The 25971-nt window shown below is 38.1% G+C and overlaps 1 long non-coding RNA gene across 1 annotated transcript; it reads left to right on the forward strand.

Moving 5' to 3' along the window:
* The first annotated feature begins 21191 nt into the window (after positions 1 to 21191).
* Positions 21192 to 25267, forward strand: LOC138907039 (uncharacterized). The gene is made up of 2 exons (XR_011414742.1): positions 21192 to 21746; positions 23273 to 25267. It is a non-coding gene; the product is annotated as an uncharacterized lncRNA (long non-coding RNA).
* Positions 25268 to 25971: the final 704 nt, after the last annotated feature.

Consider the following 25971-nt stretch of genomic DNA (forward strand, 5'->3'; position numbering starts at 1 on the left):
ATGAACTTTCTTTCAATTCATTTCAGCATATTCATTAGAAATCATGCCTATAGGATTTTGATCACCTCATTTGCTATTATCTCGTACTGTTCACTAGAAACCATGCCTATAGGATTTTAATCATCTCATTCGTTACTGCATCGCACTGTTCACCTAGAAAACATGTCTATAGGGTTGAGTGTAATGATAAAATCAGCTCCAAGTGCTAATTATTAGAGATCCTGTCTATAGGACAACACTGTTTTGTCTTAATAAGAGTCAATGTTGCACCCCTCAATATGGTTTATTATGCACTTCTGGGATCTTCCCAATGGTCCTTTCATTATTCCTTACTACACGAGTCACCTAGACACAGCAGGCTTAATAACCGAAAATCTGCAATTTCATTAATCAGCATGCAAATCGTATAATCCTGTCTATGAGCAACGCTTGGCCTTTACAATTGTTTGCAAGCCCTGATGCCTTGTCACGTAGAAATCATATATATAGGGATTTAAGTTTCTTAATTCTAAATTGCTTAACATGAAGTTTGTCTTGCGTGTATTTGTTGCTTAAGTGTGGAGGCAAACTTGAACCTTAACTGCCTATACATGAAGTCCAATGTGTTTTTGTATGTCGCCTAGTTTTGACATTTCTGAGCAGCCTAAGTGAGGTCTAGAACCACCCAAATAGAGGTCCAATACCTCCTGGACCATAGGTATGGGACGGGTAGTGCACGCATAGGGTACGACTTAGAATTGAATTAGAACGCTTTTAGGTAACCACTTTAACATAGTAATCGGGTAGCAGGAGATGATAGTCTGTGCCCGCTGAATAATATGAGCAACTCCTATCTAAAAGGAGTTGTGAAATATTATTTATGTTGCACGGGGTGATCCTTTAGGATAAAAAACTTAGGACCCCCCTTTTCTCTTTATACACTTAGTCATCTAATATAGACCGTTATAGTTGTATCCTTATAGTCCTTAAGATTTGTACCAATTCACATTGTGTTATATTGAAACTCTTTGACCTTTTATTCTCTTTGTTTATTTAATCATCTTGCCTAATTATAATCCACATAGTCTTAAGTTCGATCGGGACCCATAGTTGTGGACCTCGAAGAGTGCCTAACACCTTCTCTTTGAGGTAATTTGAGCCCTTACACGATCTTTGGTGACGCTGACTAGTCAAACAGAGTTATCTGCAAAATAGGTGCCCTAATGCACCTTAAAAAATCGTTAGGTGGAGACTCTTCAGTTTACCTCCCACTCAAAAGAGTTGTCACAATGTCGAAGCCCGCTTTTGCAAAGGAGAAGATGGGGCGCGACAATGAGTATCTACCAGAATATACAATACTACTACAACAACTGTCTGGAATGGGAAATAGACATAATAGAATAAATGGATAGATTAGGGACTCCGTGTGCTGCAGATCCTAGCATAGAGAGCATCTCACCACAAAGTCTCTCAGCAACTGCGCCTACGCCCAAATGACCACCAAAAGTACCTGTCTCCATATCTGCACAATCGGTGCAGAAGTGTACGATGAATACGTAAATTAACGTGTACCTAGTAAGTATCTAATCTAACTCCAAAGAAGTAGTGATGATGGATCGACATCGACATTTACTAGTGGTCCAATAAATTAAGTGCAATAAAAGTAGATAGGTATCAAGCATGGTAAGTAAAATAGTGAAAAGAGATATAGGTACATAATACGATCCTCAACTGAAGAGTAAACACGAAGTCCTTAAATACTGAATACTTCATCAATGGAATAGGTAATGGTCAACACCAAATAAACGGTCACATCTCAAGTCAGGAAGACTCATAAATACGCTAACTCCCTATCGAATATTTCGCACGATTTTTCCGAGGCAAATGTCTCGATCCCCTAAGAGTAATGGCGCAATTTCCTGCCGTGGTGTACGGCCAATTCCCATAATAGTACTGTTGAGGCATTCAACCTGATCCCATATCACGTACACTGCCAAAGGTCGACCGGCACAAACCGTAGATGCATCTCATAATATTGCCGAGGCGAACGACCCGATCCCATAATGATACTATTGAGGTGCTCAGCCCAATCCCATAGGAATAGTGAAACTTTACGGGTCACTGTCCCACTCACGAATATATGTGTGAGTTATGAAATTCAAGAAATGTTCGGACAAATTCGTACAACATGGGAGCAATCCGTAAAAGGAAGTATAATCTCTACTGCGAATCAAGTAGCTTGCCAAATATCTAAAATCGCAAGTCCTATAATTTATGTAAGTCTAGTCTCAGGTAAAAACGTAAATTAAAGCAATTAAACATGCAAGAGTAACTCAAATATTATAATTAAAGCATGACGTGAGTCTAAGTCTACCCGGATCTAATCAGGAATTCTAGCATATGCACGGGCACTCGTCACCTCAGATGTGTGTAGCTCCCACAATATGTAGCACATAACAAATATTACACCTATGAGGTAAATTCCCTCTCCCAAGGTTAGACAGGAGACTTACCTTGCTCCGAAATTCGATAACCGGCTCCAATGTCTCTCTAGCACCTCAAATCAATGCCAACCGATCCGAAACTAGTCAAATAACGTGCAAACCAATCAAAATATACTCCAAGACTCGTAATTTAACAAGAAATAATTACCAACTCTATATGAAAAGTCAACAAAGTCAAACCCCGAGCCCACGCGCCCGGATTTCAAATATTTTCAAAAATAAATGTTACTTATAGCACCACGAACTTAAATATATAATTTATTCCCAATCCCATATCCAATTTCGTGGTCAAAATCCAAATACACCATTTCTAGGTTGTTTCCAAAATTTCATAATTTCTACCAATTTTCATGTTAAAATCCATATATAATCCATGTATTTAACTCACAATGGGTAGGAATCACTTACCTTGTGATAGATGATGAAAATGCCCCTTCAAAATCGCTCCAAATGAGAAAATGAGATAAAAATGAGAAAGAGCCCCATTTGTAACCATATAATCTTCCCAGACGCTGTCCTTCGCGATCGCGGTCTAAAGCCTCGCGATTACGAAGCAAAACACCCTGTTGCTGACCAAAGTAAACTACGTGATCGCGACCGACCTCCCGCTATCGCAGAACCCAACTAGCCTCTTCAACGTTAATGCGGGACCTCTTTGCTTTCGTGAAGACCAACTCACCTAGTCCAGCTCCAATCGTTACGCAAACGCGAGACTCCACACACGAACGCGACATTCCAGCCAGGACACTACGTAATAGTGGAGCCCTACCCGCAAAAATGAAGAAAAAAGAGCCCAACTCATAACACTATTCGCAGTCGCGTCTCCCCTACTGCGATCGTAATGCATGCCAAAAATACTAGAAATCGGCAACTACAAACATATAGAAATGGTTTGAAACTATCCCAAAACGCACCCGAGGATCCTGGGACCCCATCCAATCATACCAACCAGTCCCAATATCTTATCCAAACTTCTCCAAAGGCTCTAAACACCACGAATAATATCAAAATCACGAATCATCGATCAAAATCTTTGCTTTAACGTTCAAATATTCAAACTTTGCCGAACGCGTCCGAATCACACTTAGACATTCTGGATCACGACCAAACTTCACACACAAGTTCTAATCAATAAAATAATGATATCCAAGATCCCAGGACACCGCCCGGGGTCTGATAACACTAAAGCACAATCCAAGTCAAACTTAGTGGATTTCAAAACCTCTAAAATGTAAACTTCTAATATTAAGTGCCGAAACGCTTTTGGGCCATCCGATACTCAACTCGAACATATGACCCAAGTCCAAAATTACCTTACGAACCTATAAGAACCTTCAAATCCCGATTTTGAGGTCGTTTACTCAATAGTCAAACCTTGGTAAGCTCTTCCAACTTAAAGCTTCTGAATTGAGAATTTTTCTTCCAACTCAACTCTGAACTTCCTGAAAGTGAAATCCGACTACACGTGCAAGACATAATACATAAAGTAAAGCTACTCAAGGTCTCAAACTACCGAATGACATGCTAAATCTCAAAACGACCAGTCAGGTCATTATATTCTCCCCCACTTAAATATACGTTCGTCCTCAACGTGGCAAGAGTCATTCCAAAGTTGCACAAAATCACCATATAAATCCTCGTGCACCTACCCGTGCCACCACAATCCATGTGAGCACATTAGTTCAATCCCGACTAAAGATCCTTCCTACTACCTTGGCCCACAAGCCTTAGAATCAAATTCCAACATTCAAAATTTCCTATAAGGTCCCATTCATGCATACATACACCGTATCAACCTCCACAAGTTGTACCATAACATATTTATACATCCAATTCATAACCACACCATTCACCGCATAATTCATATGCTCATAGTAATATCTTCCAACAGCAATATCAACTAATTTCCGAATTCGGTACCAGTAATATACCTTCTAACACATGAAGACCGTGTTTCAACCCTCGCAATACTGCAACGAAGGGAGAGACATACACAATCTCATAACCGCCCATCAATTCAATAAAATATGGAGTCTTTCTGCTCGACAAGAATCATTGTCGTTGTTGCACCCTATTTTATTCTAGTCAAAACAAAATACAACTAATGATTCTTCTGAAGTTGAAAAGAAAATTTTCACCTAATATTTTGAGGTTTATTAGGGCACCTATAAGTCTGTATAATTATTAACCTAATGGTCTGCTAACTAGTGAGATTTTAGTAAGGATTCTAGTTATTCTAAGGAAAATATGTTAGGCATCCCTTAAAATCTACCTGAGGTAGATCCTTAAACTAAGGCTAGATTTGGGGAAATAAATTTCTATATTCCGGTTGAAAAGTTGCTAAGTGAAATTTATGAAAAATGTTTTAGGTCTTGTTTGAAAACCTACTTTTTGGAAAAAGGTTGTGTTTTTCTCTTGAAAAATGATGATGTTATTTGAAAAACTGTTTCGGCAGGAAAGCCTTGGGCTTTTTTAAACTTATCGATGTTTACTCCTTACAAGCCTGGTTGTATAGTTGTTTTTATTTCTTGAAACAACTCCTGCATTATTCGCGATTTATTTGATGATTTTCCAAAGAGGTTTCGTTTTCGTTTTTGAATCTGCCAAAGCTTGAAATCACTGAAGTTATTAGTAGTAAATCATAAAATGAAACTGTTTATTTGTTAAAAGGTTAGTCTTAAATTATTGATGCTCAAATCATTAAAGTGATTAAACCAAATGAACTATCCAATCTAATTTACCCTATTTTCCTATAAGTATTGGTTTTCCTAATCAAATAATCACAAATATCAATAACTAGTGTTAATATTCCAAAAATGTATATATAAAAAAACAAGAGATAGTAACGGCTAACATTAAATGTAAAGGAAAGAGGGCTGGACTCTTGGAATAGGGTGGCAAGCAGGCGAGGCCTAGTAGGTTTCAATTCAAGTGGCGGACTGAACAAGTACAGAGGAAGCGGCCCAAGTCTGAAAGTTGGGCTTGAGCTCCAAATGGACTCAACAGGACCAATTCGAACATGCATGGTAAGAAAAAGAAAGGGGAAACGATCAGTACATATCAATATAAGATACAAAAAGAATTATGACATTCAAGTAAAGATCTGGAAATGTGCAGTGAAATTTTTAGTTTTTATTTAATGTTAATCCTATGAAGATTAGTTAAGATTGATGACCAGAGGCTGAGGATGTCTCATTTATGAGGTCCCCCTATGGACCCCTGAGACTCCAGAGTTCACGAAGGTCTTAGGGACCCCGAGCAGTGCTTGTGCCAGGGAGGAGTATCACAATTACAAAAACCAGGCTCACACCCAAATACCCCTAGTCATTTATTCTATACTCCTCCTCAAAGGATTAGGCATAAATGAGTGTCAACATAGCAGTCAATATGAAAGAAGCAAGTGCAAAAGGTTCATGATAAACCTTTTAGAGGTATAAACACACAGAAGTCCAACAACTTGAGAACACATAGCCACATTGGACATTGCAATCATTTTTAGCGCATAATCAACGAAGAACCAACATAATAATTTACCTTAGGACCCCTTATTAGAACACTAAATACAAATATGAATCACTGTAGGTAGATTTATAAGGTACCAATAACATCAAAGATCATGAGGCTGAACCTAGCATGTATCAAAACACTTAGGATGATCATTACTAAGATGTAGTCATAAATCAAAGAGATCTAGTTGCATATTATCAGTAGATAGGTGCTATCTCTAACCAATTCAAGTTCAGATATGCGCGGTTAAGTGATCTAAGCATTAATATGTAATGATCCGACCGGTCGTTTTGAGCTCTAGTACGTCGTTCGGTGGTTTGAGTCCTTAAGTAGCTTCACTTCATTTATTATGACTTGTGTGTGTGGCCGGAATTGAATTTCAGGAAGTTCGGAGTTGTTTCGGAAGGAAAATTCTTAATTTGAAATTTTTAAGTTGGAAGAGTTGACAAAGGGTTTAACTTTTGAGTAAACGGCCTCTAAATTAGGATTTCAAGGTTCCAATAGGTTCGTATGATGAATTCGGACTTGGGCGTATGTTCGCATTGAGTATCGGGTCGCCCAGGGATATTTCGGTGCTTATTATGGAAGGTTGGCATTTTGAAAGTTTAAGGATTTTTTAAGTTTGATTTGAAGTGAATTTTAATGTTATCGATGTCCGTTTGGGGTTCCGAGCCTTGGAATAGGTTCATATCATAATTTTTGTCTTGCACACAAAATTTGGTGTCATTACGGGATGTTAAAGTGTAATTATGACGCGTTCGACGAAGTTTAAATATTTAAAAAAAGGTTTCGATTGTCGATTCATAGTTTTGATATTGTTTGGCATGATTTGAGGCTTCGACTAAATTTGTATCATGTTTTAAGATGCGTTGGTATGGTTGGTTAGGGTCCCAGGGGCCCTGGGTACGATTCAGATTGGAATCGAATCAAATTTTGGACCTAAAGAATTTCTGAACCAATCGCACCTGCGAGGTTTTGGCCGCAGGTGCGGTCCGGTGGTTGCAGAAGTGCATGTTGACTGGAGCTGGGAAAGGCCACAGATTCAAGTAAATTTTCGCATCTGCGAGCACACAGATGCGAAGAAAATTCCGCATAAGCAAAAATGAACTAGACGGACTGGAGTCGTAGAAGCGGAAGGGCTCTGCATGTGCGAGTGCGCAGGAGCAAGGTTTTGACCACAGAAGCAGTCCCGTAGGAGCGGAATTGGTCCGCATAAACGGATTTGCCTAGTCTTAGATTGAACCGCACCTGCGATGGATTTTTCCGCAAGTGCGGTGCGGCTGTGTGGCCGCTGGTGCGAAATATCGCTGGGCAGAGCGGTTTTTTTAAATCGAGACTTATCTCTCATTTCTCTCATTTTTCACTTGGATAGACGAATTTGGGGAGCTAATTTGAGGAGTTATCCATCAAGCAACGCGAGGTAAGTGATTTACACTTATTACAAGTTAAATATATGAATTATATACGGATTTATACATGAAATATTATGGAAATTTGTGGGATTTTAAGAGAAAAAACTAAAATTGATAATTTTGGATTTTGACTTGATTTTGGAAATGGAATTAGGAATAAATTATATATTTGAGTTGGTGGTATTGTGGGTAATGCTTATCTTCGAAAATTTTTGGAATCCGGGCACGTGGACCCGAGAGTTAACTTTGTTGACTTTTTTAGCGGAGTTGGAAATTTTTATAATTTAATTAATTATGATGTTGGAGCATATTTTTATTAGTCTTCATGATTGTTTGACTAGTTTCGGATCGATGGGCATTTGGTTTGAGGTGTTAGAGAGGCGTTGGAGCCAGTTGTGGAACTTCAGAGCGAGGTAAGTATCATGTCTAACCTTGTGAGGGAGAATCTACCCCGTAGGTGCTATATATATATTATGTGCTACATGTTGTGGGGGTTGCGCACGTATGAGTTGACGAGTGTCCGTGCATATGTTAGGATTCCTGATTATGTCCGGGTAGACTTAGGTTCATGCCATATTTTAATTGTACTATTTGAGTTATCCTTGCCTGTTTAATTCCTTTATTTCGCGTTACGACCTGAGACTAGGTTTGCGTAGAGTGATAGACTCGCTAATGTAGAGATTTGATGAGCTACTTGATTAGCCGCGAAATGATTGCGCTTCCCTTATGAATTTCTCCTGCGTTGTACGTTTTCATCGAAAAGCTTCCTTAAATTTCATAACTCACACGTATATTCGTGAATGGGGTCAAAGACCCGTTAAAGCTTCTTATTCTAATGGGATCGGGCTGTTCGCTTTGGCAGGATTATGTACCACATTATTATGGGATCAGGCCGTTCGCAGGCAGTATCATATTCTTATGGGATTGGGATGTTCGCCTCGGCAGTATCATATTCTTATAGGATCAGGCCGCTCGCCTCAACAGTATCATATTCTTATGGGATAGGGCCTTTCACCTCAGCAGTATCATATTTTTATGGGATCGGGTCATTAGCCTCGGCAGTATCATATATCATACTCTTATGGGATCGGGTCGTTCGCCTCGGCAACTTCAAGAAACACTCTTATAGGATCGGCCCATTCGCCTCGGTAGAATCGTGTGTAATATTTGCCAAGAAGCCAATGTATCCGTGAGTTTCCCTGATTAAGTTGTGACGACCTATCTGGTGAGGACCAATTTACATATACTCCGATTTAGGAGGTAGCCGAAAATTGAGAGTTTGTGTTTACCGTTCAGAGGAGGATCGTACCACGCACCTATATTGTTTTACACTATTTACTTACCATGCCTAATACTTGCTTACTTTATACTGTGTTTGATTTATTGGACCACTAGTAAGTGTCGATGTCGATCCCGTCACTACTTCTCCGGGGTTAGGCTAGATACTTACTGAATACATGTTGATTTACATACTCATACTATACTTTTGCACTTATTGTGCAGGTATATATTTTTGGTGGTCTTTTGGGCGCAAAGGCGCGGCTATTGCGGAAATTTTACGGTGAGCTGCATCGCATGTTACGATCCACAACATACAGAATCTCCATCAGAATTAATTATATTTTCCTATCTAACTTGTATTTCAGACAGGTGTTATATTGTTATTGTACCTTCTAGTAGTTTCTCATGTACTTGTGACACCGGGATTTGGGGGTGTTCTAGAGTTTGTTTATGGATTGTTTTACATTGATACACTTTTACTTATTATTTTAATTAAACTATACGTAACTATAATTTATTTTAATGCACTGACCTCTCTATCTAAATAAGATTCATGATTTTAAAAATAATAAAATGAATAATTAAGTGTTGGCTTGCCTAATGGTAACGTTGGCCGCCATCACAACCTACAGTGGATTTTGGGTCGTGACATAATAAGTGATAAAGGAGGACATATGCATTAGTTTCATTAATTCTACTGAGGGTTCAACATTGCAGGATCCTTAAGTAGGGTCATAACACTTCGAACATGTCAACAAACATTTCAATAATCTTCAAAATAGTCCAGAGCATATATATATATATATAACTGAAACCCCACTTCACTAAATACTTGTACTAACAGCCATGTTCGGGCTCTCCAAAGATAACATCAACCAACAGAGATATCAATGTAGATAGAAGAGTTAGTTCTAGTCTTGTTTAGACCTAATAGCATGATATTTAGTTGTAGTCTATCAAGTTTTCAGATTATTAAATCCAGACAACTCCAGGTTCATGATTAAGTTCTTTATTGACAATGATGTCAACCATACATGAGACAATAAGTAGAGATGTTCATTCTAAATAGGTGAGAATATGGAAGACATATCACAAGAAGTTTACTTAAACATATAAGTGACCTTACTAATTAGGTTACACCTATAGACTTCCCATTTTAGATCCTATGTTCAGCATCATTCACTCAAGTTGTTAAGTTATTAAGGTAGATAGTACTCATTCTAACAAGAGAAGTTTTCAAAAGGGAATATAGTAGTTTAAACATGAAAGTTTCTCAACTAAAGGTCATGTGAAGGTTCATAACACTGGATTAGCAGAAGCAACATGATGAGTGTGGGCACAAGCATGGAGGTCAATAAGAGGCATTCAACCAACACAAAAATAAAGGTTTTAGGTAGCCACTACTACATAGTTCATATTCATAAAATAACAAAGGGACGTGGCTGATCAAGACACAACAAGTGGGTAGGTTATGTGATAGCTATTCTAACAGGTTCATCACATGATTTCAAACTACAACGATAGACTTGCATGAATCATTAAGTGTAGAGAACATACATGGTTTCAACAACAAAACTGTCAACTAAGGTCATCAAAGCAGACAAATCAAATGCAAGATATGAGTTGTAATGAGAATCATTTTTATTGAACTAACACAATATGGAATAACATCACAAACATAAAGATCACTATAGCAAAATGTAGCAGATGTGAAGTCTTAACAGGACATCAGGAGAAGCTTAAGAACATAACTCAATCGATTTAGATAACATGGTAGTATGTTATCGTTTAACTAACATGGATGGAACACATATAGTATCAACATAAGTTTTAGCTCAACTAATCATAAAACGGTTCAACAAGATTTGTCCATAAGAGTATCAACAACACAAAAACATTTTATCTAGATAAATTATGAGAGATGGAATTCATTAATAACATAGATTGGATAGCAGTATCAAAACAATGTAACTTATTAGGAAATTATCAACTTAACGGTAAAAATAGCGTGCAACATAACAAGTGTAGTCCTATACCACTGATGTATATTATAAACAAAAAGTGATTAACAGGGAAAATATCATAAACACAAAATTGCATAATTAATTAAATGATAGAGAGAGGGTCATGTACACTGACATTCTATAGAGAAACAAAACCAAATAGGAGTCGATTAATAGCCATTTAGGAACCCCAAACTCACAAATAACTACTCATAGTGATTGAACTAGAACAGAGATGCAAAGAAGAAAAGGAGAAATTAGATAAGCACTTCTCGAACTTAAACTTAGCAGAAAGTTTTACTTTTGATGCATTTCTTTGCTTTCAGAGTATTTTTTGTGGTATTAGGTGTGTATTAGGTGAAGACATTTAAGGCCCTATTTATAGTGGCCTTCAAGACTTAGGGTTCCGTTGAGTTCAAATTGATAGTGAAGAATGACGATAGATGGATGATGATAGCAAGAAGGGGAAAATCAGAAGAGAACATTGCGAAAAACAACGAAGATTTTACCTGGGCACGAGGAGGTCGACCGTTGAAGCCATCAGACCATCAGTCAAACCCTAATGTCCATAGGTCAGTGCGTTTGACCTCTAGATAATAAATAATGATGATGAGGTTGAAGATCGATGGCCATGCATGCCTGATTTGATGGAACAGAGGAAGGACGATGATATACCCATGTATCGATATGTTTAGGGTTTCTGAGGATTTGGAGTTTGAATCAAAGTGATGAAAAATGAAGGTTTCAGGCGGGATTCACGGCTTGCAAGGACAAGATGGATGTTTCATGGTTTGATTCAAGTGACGTTGCACAAATTTGTGCAAGGTTTATAGATTGATGGGTCTGATTGCTTTGAGAGAAAAGGGAGAGAAAGAGGAAACAAAGGCGGCCGGTGGGTGAAAAAATGATTAGGGTTAGGAGCATCTCTATGGTTAGAAGTGAGAGATAGGATATGAGACGTTGGATCTTTTGATAAACAACTCTGGTTTTTCGGAGAATAGAAAAAAATAAAAGGATTTATTATGGTAAATGATGGTCGTTGGATCTCTGTGATTCAATGGTTGAGATTAAATCCAGAATAATTATGAAAGTAAAATAAAATTAGGTATTAATCGTGGACCGGATCAACGGTCCAGATCTCTTGTGTTTCTTATGTGAGTGTAGAAGAGGAGTGACGTGTCACTTTTTAATTGACTTAGAGAGGAGGGCACGAATTGCCGATTTGGATAGAGAAGGTGGTTCCGGACCAGGTCAAGATGTATTGGGCTTGTATTTTGGGCTAAATCAGCTGGGTAGGAATTTAAATTGTAGCCACATTGAGTTTTAATTAGACAATTGCAATTGCAGCCCTTTTAAATTTTTAACTCCTTTTATAATTAAATTAATTAGACTTAATTAATCCTAATTAAATGTAATAAAATATACTTATAAGATATATTATTAGTTAATCATTGTAATTAATTGGTTGTTAATAAATATTCTGATTATAAAATTATAAAAGTTAATTTCGGCTAATCGAAGTAATAAAAGTAATATAATTATAATTTTGAGACTAAGTTATGAAATTAATTGTAAAACTTGTTTATTAAGATGTGGAAGTTATTTTAATTAACTAAAGCAGTATGAGTAATATAATTTAAAATATTTAATACTAAATTAATATTAATTAAACATTGGTAATTATTAGTATATCTACTCTACTACATTTGTTGCTGATTAATAAATGTAAATAATTTAATTTAAGAGGGGAGGGTCAAAATTGATCATCAATACCCGATTTTGAACTAGTTAGTGGCATTTTCCACCCCAATAATATTTAATACCAGTACAAGTTGCTCAGTCGACAACAACATCAAAACCATCTAAAATCTCATACGACGTCATCAATGCGCTAGCAAGACATAACTCGAATATGACCAACAAGGAAAGGCGAACCCGAATATAGAACTACCCAGCCCCCGTAATGAATAAAACAACCCAATAAATGCTCTGAACCTATCTCAAAGATGAGAAACAAAACACACAAAATCAGTGTAAGAAACCATCCAATCGTCTCACTGTTGTGGTGTGCAACCCGATTCAAACATCATACCCGTGGTGACGTTCCACCCAATCCATACATAACAATCAGTAAGGTAATACACATTGTGCCAAAAAAGCTCTCACCCGCTAAATACACGTATATAAACCACAAGCATTCCAAGTGCATATACATAACCTTGGGGAGACAGATAGTGTCATGCGCTACAAAAGTCCAAGAGAGACTAAGGTGCAATAAATCACCAGCATCTCGAGTGCCATCCCGCTCATATAATGCCACAAGCTACACAGGATCACAACACACGTGTGAATAATCAAGTTGTCTCACCACCCACATGGCATAATAGATGATGATAGAAATAACATCCAACGCCTGAAGACTCATCCATAAGCAATGCTATGATGAATAATCATATTTGATCTGGTGTAGAATATACATTCACCTTAGGTCTACCAACGGACCTCAAAACCGATTCCGATCATCCCAAAATACATTAATAACCTTCCAAATATCTACAATGACCCTATCCATGACATATACGATCAATTGTCAAATCAAGAACAAATTTCCACAATCCTCAACCCTCAACCAAAGGAATAGAGCATCTCTCTAACATAAACTCTCCAATCAGTGACAGTACCAGAATCTTCATACCTAGCCTCAGTTCCCACTACTTAAATGACTGACATGTCACACCTATATAATCACAGCATGAGGATACTCCCACACCCTTTCGCATTAAATAACCAAAATTTGTACATCATTGGCCACCGACCATGCTATTTTTGTAGTGCTAGTTAAGCATCCGCAAATTAATACACAATACTTCTTCCACAAAACAGATCATCCTCAAGCTACCCAAATATAGTACCAACATACTCTGAACATCTAAAATCTCCCTCGCTCCTCCGAGCTCGTGGCATTCCTGTCAAAACTGAATTGCAACCTTGATCCTTCAATTCCAATTCCATATTGCTCACTGCAATTATCATACGGTTACGCGAGAGTACAAGAATCTCATCATAACTCCTAAATCACATGTAGAATAAATATTTCATCGGCTAAAAACCTTTCACTTAACTCATTTCAGGAGGAAAATTGCAGCACATAACTAACTTTCCATAACCGCAGAAAACGCAAATCTCAAGTCATGGTCTAATCCACCATAAATCTTTCGAGACCCATTATCACATAACAAAACTATCAGAATTAAATACCTCTAAATTAATCAAACTAGGGAGACTGCCAAGCCTGCAAGTATAGCCATGAAACACATGTATAGCCTTATAACACCGAAGGAACCGATCATTTTCCATAGCACATTGATCCAAGCCACTGTTAAACTAACCCCACTTCTTCAGATTTACTCTTAACTTGCTTTCGAAGTGATAAGACTTTTCCCAACACATAATGGACCTCAATCAACACTCATCCTGTGTAACCCTAAATCATGAGACCACGTCGTCTCAATACACATAAGCTATTTTATACTTTCCTTATGCACTCAATAGTATCTCAAAGTGATACACCGGCTCTGAAAGATCAACTGTGAATCCAAAGTTGTTTCTTCTATCGCCCTGACACTGTACTGCAAACCCAATTACAATATAGAAATACTCCAAGTCCCTTTCACACTTCGCTGCAAAACTAGATCCTTAGCCACACGACGAACTTGAAAATCCTTAGGCACCACACTTAAATTCTTGAACACACTAGACCTATTGTTGAAAGTCACCCACTCTAAGCCAGTCACTAATATAAAACCAGACAACTAGTGCTCTATTAGCACACGAATACTCCAAAGAAGCAACCAAATGAATCATTTCCCTTTTATATCACATTCTCAATATTCTAACTACCATTGCTCAGCCAAATTTCTCACAAGCTCTTGTTGCACTAATCATCACACATCCCGAATTATCAGTCCTAAATGCACACTCAACTTCATAACAGTCGTGCCATCTTCCCCAGGCGATCCAAACCCACATCGCAATGCATGACTCATGTTGGTTAGAAAGTAGAACTCTTCATAGGAACTTTATCAAAAATCATATAATCCCTAACCTTCTCACGGAAGATAGCCCACCTATGTAACCTCATATCGACATCCCCACCGACATCGCCAGAGTTACATCCACTATGAAATTATTCAATCCTCCTATATCTATATTTATCCGCCAGCCGTATGAATCCGTTCATTCTATTAACATCAACTGAATGTCCAACAGTCCTTTTAAAACTCAAACCTATATTGCATCCTCAAATGATAATCAAGCATTCACATTCATCTGCATCCCAAGCAACTCTTTTAATCACATTCAAGCTTCCTAAGTACTAAAACCACCACCTCAAATGAAATACACAGACTTAGCCATTTGTCCACCATGACCCAAATCGCTCTAAGCTTTCTCAAAGCATGTGGCTATCCTACCACAAAAATCCGTACGATATGCTACCTCTCACATTCCGGTTTAGCCTTCTTTCGAAACAAACTATTCGATCTCTGCTGCTCATACTCGACCTGCTAACAATTCAACCACCACGAGTCACATCCCACCATGTTCTTTCTCATCCTTCGCTGCCAAAAATGCTGCTTTAAATCATGATCTATCTCTGTAGCACCCGAAAAAATAGATTGTCGTCAACTCTATGCCTCCTTAAGGATCATCTCCCTCGAGCCATCAACACTAGAAACACTGATCTGACCTTGAAGTCTCAATACACCATTATCTCAGAAAACCACTTCTTAGGTACCACTTCACAACACTGTGCCCTCAAGGGAAAACAAATGAAGACCATCATACCGACGAGCCTTACTGTGTGCAACAAGGATGACAACACCACAACACAAACAATAATTCCACAAAGTTCATAAATATCCAATCTCATAACATCTCCAACCAATGTCTGAACATCCATAGTCCAATTGCCTCTTCTTCGCTGGAATTAAGTGCAGAATCTCCCAATCATGAACCGAATAATCCTCCTCCCGAATCAATCACTGCCACGACACATAAGAGTACCCTATCATTTACACCAGCACTGCGCGATGATAAAAAATGATCATCATAATACACTGTGCATAGGCTCAAAACCATATAACCACTAACACTAAGCAGAAATGATAGAGCACCCCTCCACAAGGCGATGATAATAGTCTTCCCGTATACACAGAGAAGAACATCCTGCACCATATCTGTAGCATGTCCACAACTCGTTGATGCCCAACTGATATCGAATGCTTGACACTGCATATAAATGAGTAGAAAGGACTGAAGGCATAATACTCAACAAAATCAAATCGCACTACGAGGAATCAAGAAAGGGAAATTCTCCTAATAGTCCGGTAGCCTCTCGAAGATAAGTACACACATCTCCATGATGATCGACAAGACTCTATTAAACTTGCTCATGACTCGTGAGACCAAAGTGAATCTAGTACTCTGATACCAAATTGTCACAACCCAAATCCCACTATAGGCCGAGATTATAACGACCCGACTAGTCGTTTTGATATCTAGCACGTCGTTTGATATTTTGAGGCTTTGAGTAGCTTCACTTCATATTTTATGACTTGTACACATAGTCAGAATCAAATTCCGGGAAGTTTGGAGTTCATTTAGATGGAAAATTCCCAATTCGAAAGCATTAAGTTGGAAGAGTTAACCAAAATTTAACTTTTGAGAAAATGACCTCGAAATTGAGATTTGAAGGTTCCAATAGGTTCATATGATGATTTCGGACTTGGGCGTATATTCGGTTTGAGTATCAGGTGGTCCGGGAGCATTTCAGTGCCTATTATGTAGGGTTGGATTTTTGAAAGTTTAATAATTTATTAAGTTGGATTTGAAGTGAATTTTGGTGTTATCGATGTCCTTCAGGGTTCCGAGCCTTGGAATAGGTTCGTATTGTGATTTATCACTTATGCGTAAAGTTTGGCATCATTCCAGAATATTTTGATATGATTCAGACGCGTTCGTCGAAGTTCAAAAGTTTAAAGAAAGGTTTCAATAATTGATTCATAGTTTTCATATTGTTTGACGTGATTTGAGGCTTTGACTAAGTTCGTATCATATTTTCGGATGCATTGGTATGGCTGGATGGGGGTCCCGGGGGCCTCGGGTGCGAATCAGAATGGAATCAGATCGAATTTTGGACTTAAGGAATTGCTGAAGCTTGAGGCTTCTGGTGTGATCGCACCTGCGAGGTTAGGGCCGTATATGCGAGACCGCAGAAGCAGCCCAGGGGTCGCAAAAGTGAATGGGAGTGAGGCTGGTTGGATTCGCTGGTGCGAGGGATTTACCGCACCTACGGGCTCGCAGATGTGGGTGGAGGGGCATAGAAGTTGAATTGGTCTTTGGCTGGAAGATCACAGGTGCGGGTGTTGTAGCACACCTGCGGAGCCGCAGATGCGGTCATGGGCGCGCAGGTGCGAAGTGCTGCTCGAGTTGGGGAGTCCGCAGATACGGGTGATTTCCGCAGAAGCGAATTCTCATATGTGATTGGATGTGCGCAAAAGTGGAAAGCTGGCACCTTGGGGGAAGCCGCACCTGCGAGGGTTCTTCCGCAGAAGTGGAGCCGCAGAAGCGTAAATAGTTCAGTAGATGCGGAACATCGCTAGGCAGAATGCTTTGTTAAGCACGTGGGTTTGGCTCATTTTACCTCATTTCTCTCATTGGAGCCGGTCTTGGGGGCGATTTAGGAGTGCCATTCTTATCATCCTTCATGAGTTAAGTGATTCCTACCATTGTGAGTTAAATACATGATTTACATGTGGATTTAAACATGAAAAATTATAGTAATTGTGGGATTTTTGAAGAAACTTAGAAATTGGTAACATTGGATTTTACCACGATTTTGAAAATGGAATTAGGAATAAATTATATATTTGAGTTCGTGGTGTTATGGGTAATGTTCATATTTAAACAGTTTTGGAATCCGGGCATGTAGGCCCGAGTGTTGACATTGTTGACTTTTCGAGCGAAATTCAGAATCATTATAAATTGTTAAATTGTAAGCATTGGAGTATATTTTTATTGATTTGAACATTGTTTGACTAGTTTCAGATCGTTTGGCTTTGAGTCGAGGAGTTAGATAGGCATTGAAGCCAATTATAGAACTTCAGAGCGAGGTAAGTCTCCTGTCTAACTTTGTGAGGGGGAAATAACCTCGTAGGTGTTATTCTTGTTATATGCTATATGTTGTGGGAGTTGCACATATATGAGGTGACGAGTGTCCGTGCGCATGCTAGAATTTCCGATTATGTCTAGGTAGACTAGGATTCACGCCATGCTTTATTTGTACTAGCTGAGTTATTCTTGCTTGCTTAGTTACTTGAGTTTGCATTACGACCTGAGACTAAGAGATGTGACAAGCTACTTGATTAGCCGCGGAATAATTGTGGGAGATGCATACGTATGTGGGAGCCGCACACGTATGAGGCGACGAGTGTTCGTGCGCATGCTAGAATTTCTGATTATGTCTGGGTAGACTAGGATTCACGCCATGCTTTATTTGTACTAGTTGAGTTATTCTTGCCTGCTTAGTTACTTGATTTCGCGTTACGACCTGAGACTAGGCTTGCGTAGAGTGACTCTCTATTGTAAGCGATTTGACAAGCTACTTGATTAGCCACGGAATAATTGTGCTTCCTTTACAAATTTCTCTCGTGTTGTGCGTTTTTCATAAAAAAGCTTATTTAAATTTCATAACTCAAACGTATATTTGTGGGTGGGGTCAAAGACCCATTAAAGTATCATATTCTTATGGGATAGGGCCATTCACCTCGACAATATCATATTCTTATGGGATCGGGCCATTTGCCTCGGCAGTATCATATTCTTATGGGATCGGGCCGTTTGCCTCGGCAGTATCATATTCTTATGGGATCGGGCCGTTTGCCTCGGCAGTATCATATTCTTATGGGATCTGGCTGTTTGCCTCGGCAGTATCATATTCTTATGGGATCGGGTCGTTTGCCTCGGTAGTATCATATTCTTATGGGATCGGGTCGTTTGCCTCGGCAGTATCATATTCTTATGGGATCGAGACGTTCGCCTTGGCAGTATCATATTCTTATGGGATCGGGCCGTTCGCCTCGGCAATATCATATTCTTATACGACCAGGCCGTTTGCCTCGGCATGATCATATTCTTATGGGATTGGGTCGTTCGCTTCGGTAGGATAATGTATCACATTCTTATGGGATCGGTCCGTTCACCTCGACAACATTATGAAATACTCTTATGGGATCGGGCCATTCGCCTCGGCAGAATTGTGCGTAATATTTGACAAGAAGCCAACGTATCTATGAGTTTTCCTGATTTGAGTTGTGTGTGTGTGTGTGTGTATATATATATATATTCTGGTTGAGGAGGTATTTGATAATTGAGAGCTAGTGCTCACCGTTCAGTAGATCATCGTATCGCGTAGCTATATTTGCTTACATTATTTATTTACCGTGCCTCATACTTGTTTACTTTCTTCTGTATTTGATCTATTAGACCACTAGTAAGTGTCGATGTCGACCCCTCGTCACTATTTCTCCTTGGTTAGGCTAGATACTTACTGGGTACGCATTGATTTATGTACTCATGCTACACTTCTGCACTTATTGTGCATGTATATATTTCTGGTGTTCTTTTGGGAGGCGCAACTATTGCGGGGACTTTACGGTGAGCTGCATCCTATGTTACGATCCGCATTATACAGAGTCTCCATCAGAGTTATTTATATTTTCCTGCCTAACTTGTATTCCAGACAGATATTGTAATATTATTGTACCTTCTAGTAGATGCTCATGCACTTGTGACACCAGGTTTTGGAGGTGTTCCAGAATTTGTTTAGGGATTATATACATTGATACACGTTTACTTATTATTTTAATTAAATTGTACGTAACTACGATCTATTTTAATGCACTGACATCTCTATCTAAATAAGATTCATAATTTTAAAAATAATAAAATGAATAATTAAGTGTTGGCTTACCTAACGGCGATGTTGGGCGCCATCATGGCCTATAGTGGATTTTGGATCTTGGATGTGATGGCACCCAATGTTGTCGGTGGGCAAGTCAACAATTAAATCAACACATCACTAGTTAATCCACAATGCATTTCGAAACCATTTAAGAAAATAAAGAGTGGAAGTCAGTTCATTTTTATAGAAAATATAAATATTATTATTTTAAATCTTCGAATGAGACCAAAATATAAATAAGGAAAATCATGGCGGAATACAACCAAGAGCAAGATATAAATCTCCTAAACCCGATATCACAAGTGCTTGAGTATCTACCAGAATATACAATACAATTACAACAATTGTCTGGAACGGGAAATAGATCGAATTCAAAAAATGGATAGATCAGGAACTCTGTATGCTGCGAATCGTAGCAGAGAGTAGCTTACCACAAAGTCTCCAGCTACTACGCCTACGCACCAAAATGGCAACCAAAAGTACCTGTCTCAGTACCTGCATAATAAGTTCAAAAGTATAGTATTAGTACGTAAATCAACGCGCACCCAGTAAATATCTAACCTAACCTCGAAGAAGTAGTGACGATGGATCAATATCGACACTTACTAGTGGTCCAATAAATCAAGTACAATAAAAGTATATGGGTATGAAGCATGGTAAGTAAAACAGTGAAAATAGATATAGATGCATAATACGATCCTCAACTGAAGTGCAAACATGAAGCCCTCAAATAACGGATACCTCCTCAAATGGAATACGTAATGGGCAACACCAAATAAACGGTCACATCTCAAGTCAGGAGACTCATAAGTATGCTAACTCCTTATCGAATTTTTCGCACGATTCTGCCGAGGTGAATGGTCCGATCCCATAAGAGTAATGGTAGAATTTCCTGCCGTGGCGCACGACTCGATCCCATAATAATACTACTGAGGCGTTCCGCCCGATCCCATAATTGTGTACACTGCCGAGGGTTGACCGATGTGAATACCTCATTTTTGCACTATTTTAACATCTCTTAAATTTATAAGTGTTTTATTGCTTTTTCTTTCTCGATTTTTACTTATTTTTATTGCATTTTTGCTTATCATAAAAATACCAAAAAATATTGTCTTTTTGTGTGTGCTCTTTTAATTGACTAATTATTTGATAAGTTTAATAAAATTTATTTCTCATATTATTAATTCAATTGTTAGCTAATGAGGTTTATTAGGTTTTGTTTTATTAGTTGGTATTTAGCTTAATTAGATTGTAGTTTAATAAGATAGGTTTAACGGAAAATGGGATAAAAATTAAATGTTTAGGTGACTAAGAGTGCAATTGCAATGCCAATTAAATGGCTGTCAGGATAGTGTTCAAGACTTGGTTAAGTCATGAGGTGAATCCTAGCCATCACATCTTCTTCAATCCAATGGCCTTGATTTAATCTTCCGTTTAATATATAAATCTAGAAAACCAGAAATTTTGCCTCATTTCCCAAATCCTATACCTAGCCTTCCTCCTCCCTCTCTCCCTAGCCTGCCGCCTATGCCACCACTGCCACGGCGCCGCCGCCGCTTTGCCACCACCAAAAACGCTCAATCCTATATCAATTTCCTCGTCTCTTCATCCTCTACCGGTATCCAAACCCTAAATCCCCGAAGTCCTCACCAATATCCATAAATCTAAGAAAATCCAAAACCCTAGCCCGCCGTTCTTTTTGAAATTCTCCGCAAATGACACCACCCCACCCTACGATACTTACATCAATGGATAGAGCTTCTCAAGGCCTACCTATTGATGTCAATCTCACTCCGAAACTCCGGCGATAAATTTTCCGGCAATTCACCGGTCGCGGCAACCACCACCACCAAACACACTGCTTCTCCGTCTTTGCTTCTTTCGACCTAAGAACCCTCTTTTCTTTCCGGTATAATGCTGGAATCCCTTTGTTTTAGCATTTGCCGGAATGGAATGAGTGTTTCAAGGTCGGACAGTTGTTGCTCGAGTTCCCCGACACCTCTTTTTTGCTCGAATTAGCAGTGAATCTCCTCGTGTGGTAAAACCTCGAATCCCTTTTACCCATGTCTCTGATTTTGTGCTTTCTTTTGTGTTTGATTTGTAGTTGTTGTAGTTTAAATTCTGTTTAGTGATCGTTTTAGTTTAATGTTCAATCTAATTTTTGATTTCGTCGTCGTTTAACTTAATCGATTCTATTAGTTTTGCCCCACTGTTAACATGTATTGTGCTTCGATTTGAAATTAGTTTTAAGTTCAAGTTTGTAACTTTTTAGTTTCTAATTGTCGTGTTTAATTCGTCGCACTAATTAACTAAAGTTTAGTATCTTGGCAGAATCACTTGTCAATTAGTTGCTCGTTTGTTTAAGCTATTGCTCTAGTTAGTTGTTTGTTAAGTTGCTGAAATCTAGTAGTTCTAGTTCTGTTTTTCAGTTTGTGGTTCAAATGCAATTATCTATTTGGTGGTTCGTTCAAAATCAGTAGGGGATTATTGGTAAAGTTGAGGAGTAGGAAGTAGAATGATGAGATTAGAGTATAGGGTGGTTTGCTTTTACTATTTGAAGCATGCAAGAAATGCAACTACTTTACTTTGTGTCTAAATTTGGTGAAAAAGGATTGTCCTTTCTTCTGTTTGGACAGTCCTTTGGGCAGGTTTTGATAAACAAATATCAGTCCTTTTGGACCGATTTTTAGTGAACAAAAAGTTGTCCAAAAAAAGTGCTTTTCACTTCCTACTTAAGGGCAGCTCTTTCTTCACTTTACGGACACACTCTTAACACACTCTAGAGATCTCTTCACACTTAAAGAAGAAACAGAAAGTTTGAGGGCTGAAGATAAAAAAAAAAAATCAGCAATCTTTCTATCTTTAAATATTTTCCAGAAAAGAGTAAAAAGGAGGAGAAGTTTTCTGTCAAATTTGAATGGCTTAGCCTCTAGTTTGAAGCATTAGTTTCTGTTTTCTTTGCTGGGGTTTTTACTGCTGTTTTGCGGCTGGTGTTGCTGCTGTTACTCAAGTTTGTTAAGTTCAGAAGTTCTACTGTGCTGTTGTTTTTATTTTTCTGCTATCTAGGTATTCCACTCAACTTGTAATGTAGTCTCTTTGAGTTCAAATGAAAAGCATGATGCTTGAAGTTCATTTTAATAGCTTGATATAATTTTTTGCATGACTGCTTGAACCATGAGTATGCCTTAGCTATAAGTCTTTTTGTTCTATTTGTAATTAATATGTTGTAAGTTCTGAAATTTGCTTCTTTCTGGTTGTTAATGATTAGTTCAAAGTCATTTGCATTTAGATGAGTTATAATTTTAGTAGCTAGATCTGGCATTTGATTTAACATAGTTTTCTGTTGCGAAAAAGAAAAGAAAAGAGAAATCTGCGTAGTGATTTTACTAATTCAAGTTGTTCGTAATTTGTAGTAAGACAAATAAGCTAAAGAATGTTTCGTTCTTAATTCAAAGTCATGTAAGGAATTTTGAAGCTTTTGCTTACTTTGTACATGGTGGAAAATATTCACCAATTGTCCATCCTTTCCCTTATTATTCTTTCTTCCATTATTTTTTGTTTTAGTTTGTTTATTCCAGGTGATTGAAGGCATGATGAGTAGAAGTAATTTCTTTGCTACTGTTTTCAAAGTACTCTCTATGTTCGTGCTGCCAATTTATTTAGATCTAGTTTAATTTTCTATGCTAAATGATTTTAACTTCATATATTGTTTAGTAAGTAACGTTTCATAGTTAAAAAATATATGTATATTTAGAAGTATTTTTTTTTCATAACTAATTAAAAGTCAGAATTTTTTTAGTAATGACTTAATAACTTAAATCCTTTTATTAATCAAAAGAGCTGGGCAAATTGTAGGTACGTAATTGTCTTAAGGTACTTTGTTTATATTAATTTCATAGTCTTAATTAATGACAATAATAATAAGAATAAGGTTATAATAAGGTCCAATGTCAATAGAATATCCATATGTTGTTTTACTACCACTGGTTTACAAAGGAGTATATTCTTTCACAATAAAGATGGAAAAACATTTTTTTAATAATCTAACTTAAGAATTAATGTAATTAGCAAAGATAATTTGTCTTAACCAATTTCGAGAAGACTCACTTCGGAATAAAGATATAAATAAAATGGTAAGGTCGTGAAGGCACTTCTTGCTCCAATTTTCTCAAATAAATAATGCTTTTATTTAAATTCGCGTAGGCTTCAAGCTTTCGAGTATGTGTCAGTATTATTGAGACCCACAGAGGTCATATTGCTGTTGAATTATTTGTTTAAAATGAAATTTCATACTCAGTCATGTTCATTCATTTCATATCATCTCTCAGTCTCTGTTTCTATTTATTGATTCATCATATCATCATTTTGGGCTAGTTTCATGATATTGTGAGCCCGAGAGACTGGAGAGATTGATGACTGAGTGAGGCCGAGGGCCTGATTGTGAGAATAATTATGGGATCGAGCTGCACGCCGCAGCAGGCCATATTGGCTTTATATACTTTATTATTATGTGGATCGGGTATGCCCGCCTGCAGCAATCCTTATAGGATTTATTATAGCACGTGAGTTGTCAGTGCAGATATAGATATTGATACTATAGCACATGAGTTGTCCATGCAAATTGTAGCGCTTGGGCTGAAGGAGCCCCTCTGGAGTCTGTACACACCCCCAGTGAGCGCAAGTACCTACTGTGTGCGAGTTTCGAGTGCCGAGCGATTAGGAGGATTGAGTGACTGTGAGGGCAGAGTGATTGTGAGGACTCAGTGACTGTAAGGACTGAGTGATGGGGAGGACTAAGTGAATTGATACTCTGAGAAGTATGCATATGGTTTTATCACTGAGATGCATTGCATTGACATGCACCCATGATATACAGACATAGAGATGTATTTTTCTCACGCTATACGGTATCACGTCATTCATAACTTCTCACACATATTTGCCTACGGGCATAGTGATGCATTTTTTCACTGGCTATGTGGAAAGAAAATAAAACATCTTATCATTGTTGAAAGGATTTTTGTGAAACATTACTGTTTTCAAACTTATTCGTATTTTTGGCAACTTCGGTAAACGACTTGGGACTTTCACTGATGCACTTGAAAGGCAGAACTATTTTTTGAAAATCATGATTTAGCTGAGCATTTGTTCCTTGGGTTACTTCTTTCATTACTTGCTTTATGTGGTTATGAACTGTTGTTAGTTATTGGAGTTGGACTCTGATCTTGGTACAAGCTCGTCACTACTTTCAACCTAAGGTTAGGTTTGTTACTTATTGAGTACACGCGGTCAGTTGTACTCATACAACACTTCTGCACCTCGCGTGCACATGTTGGCTATTGATGTTGCTGCGTTCGTCAGGAGCTAGATGTGAAGGTGTATCTGTGTTCCGATTGTAGCTGCCTCTTGTTTATGGTAGCCTTAGATTTATAAAAATCTGTTTATGTACATTTCGAACAGATGATGTGTTTATTTCATACCAGCTTTGTAATTTCTAATTTTAGAAACTCATGATTTGTACTACCAGTCCTTGGGGAGTGAATTAGAGTCAGTTAAATATTAATTGAATCGAATTATTGTTATTGGGCTTACCTAGCGGGTGAGGTTAGGTGCTATCACGGCTAGTCGAATTTTGGATCGTGACAATGTGGTATCAGAGCTCTAGGTTCATAGGTTCTATGAGTCATGAGCAAGTGTCTAGTAGAGTCTTGCGGATAGGTATGATGACGTCCATACTTATTTTCGGGAGGCTACAGAGCATTTAGGATAATTTTCCATCTTTCTTTCCTTATCGTGCGGAATTGATTCAACTTAAAATATAACTCTTTGAATTCCTTCCACGCATTCGTGTGCGCATATGAGCGCTCGGTATTAGCTGTGTATCGTCGGCTAGTGATTTCAGGGATGATGTGCGGGATGTGTTAAGATCGATTGAATGTGACGGGAAGTGTTTCCTTAGAATGTAAAGAGGGCCATTGAGTGCTTGATTTTCGTTTGATGTGACGTACAGTCTCGAATTGTGAGTGTGTTGAAGGATCTGTCATGTAGTTTAATTATGGAGATAATTAAATTTTTATGTCTTGTTAATGAGTTTGGACTCAGGATGATTAAGTGATTGCGTAATAATTGTGGATGCGAAAGGGTATAACAAGATGCCAATTTGAGGCTAAGTAGGTGTGCTTCTTATAATGTTGATTGGAGAGTTTCTTTTCTACCAGCGGATTATATATTTTGAGATTTGAATTTGAATCTAGTTGAGAAAG

The sequence above is a fragment of the Nicotiana tomentosiformis genome, chromosome 3, assembly GCF_000390325.3.
Source record: "Nicotiana tomentosiformis chromosome 3, ASM39032v3, whole genome shotgun sequence".
NCBI classification, from domain to species: domain Eukaryota; kingdom Viridiplantae; phylum Streptophyta; class Magnoliopsida; order Solanales; family Solanaceae; genus Nicotiana; species Nicotiana tomentosiformis.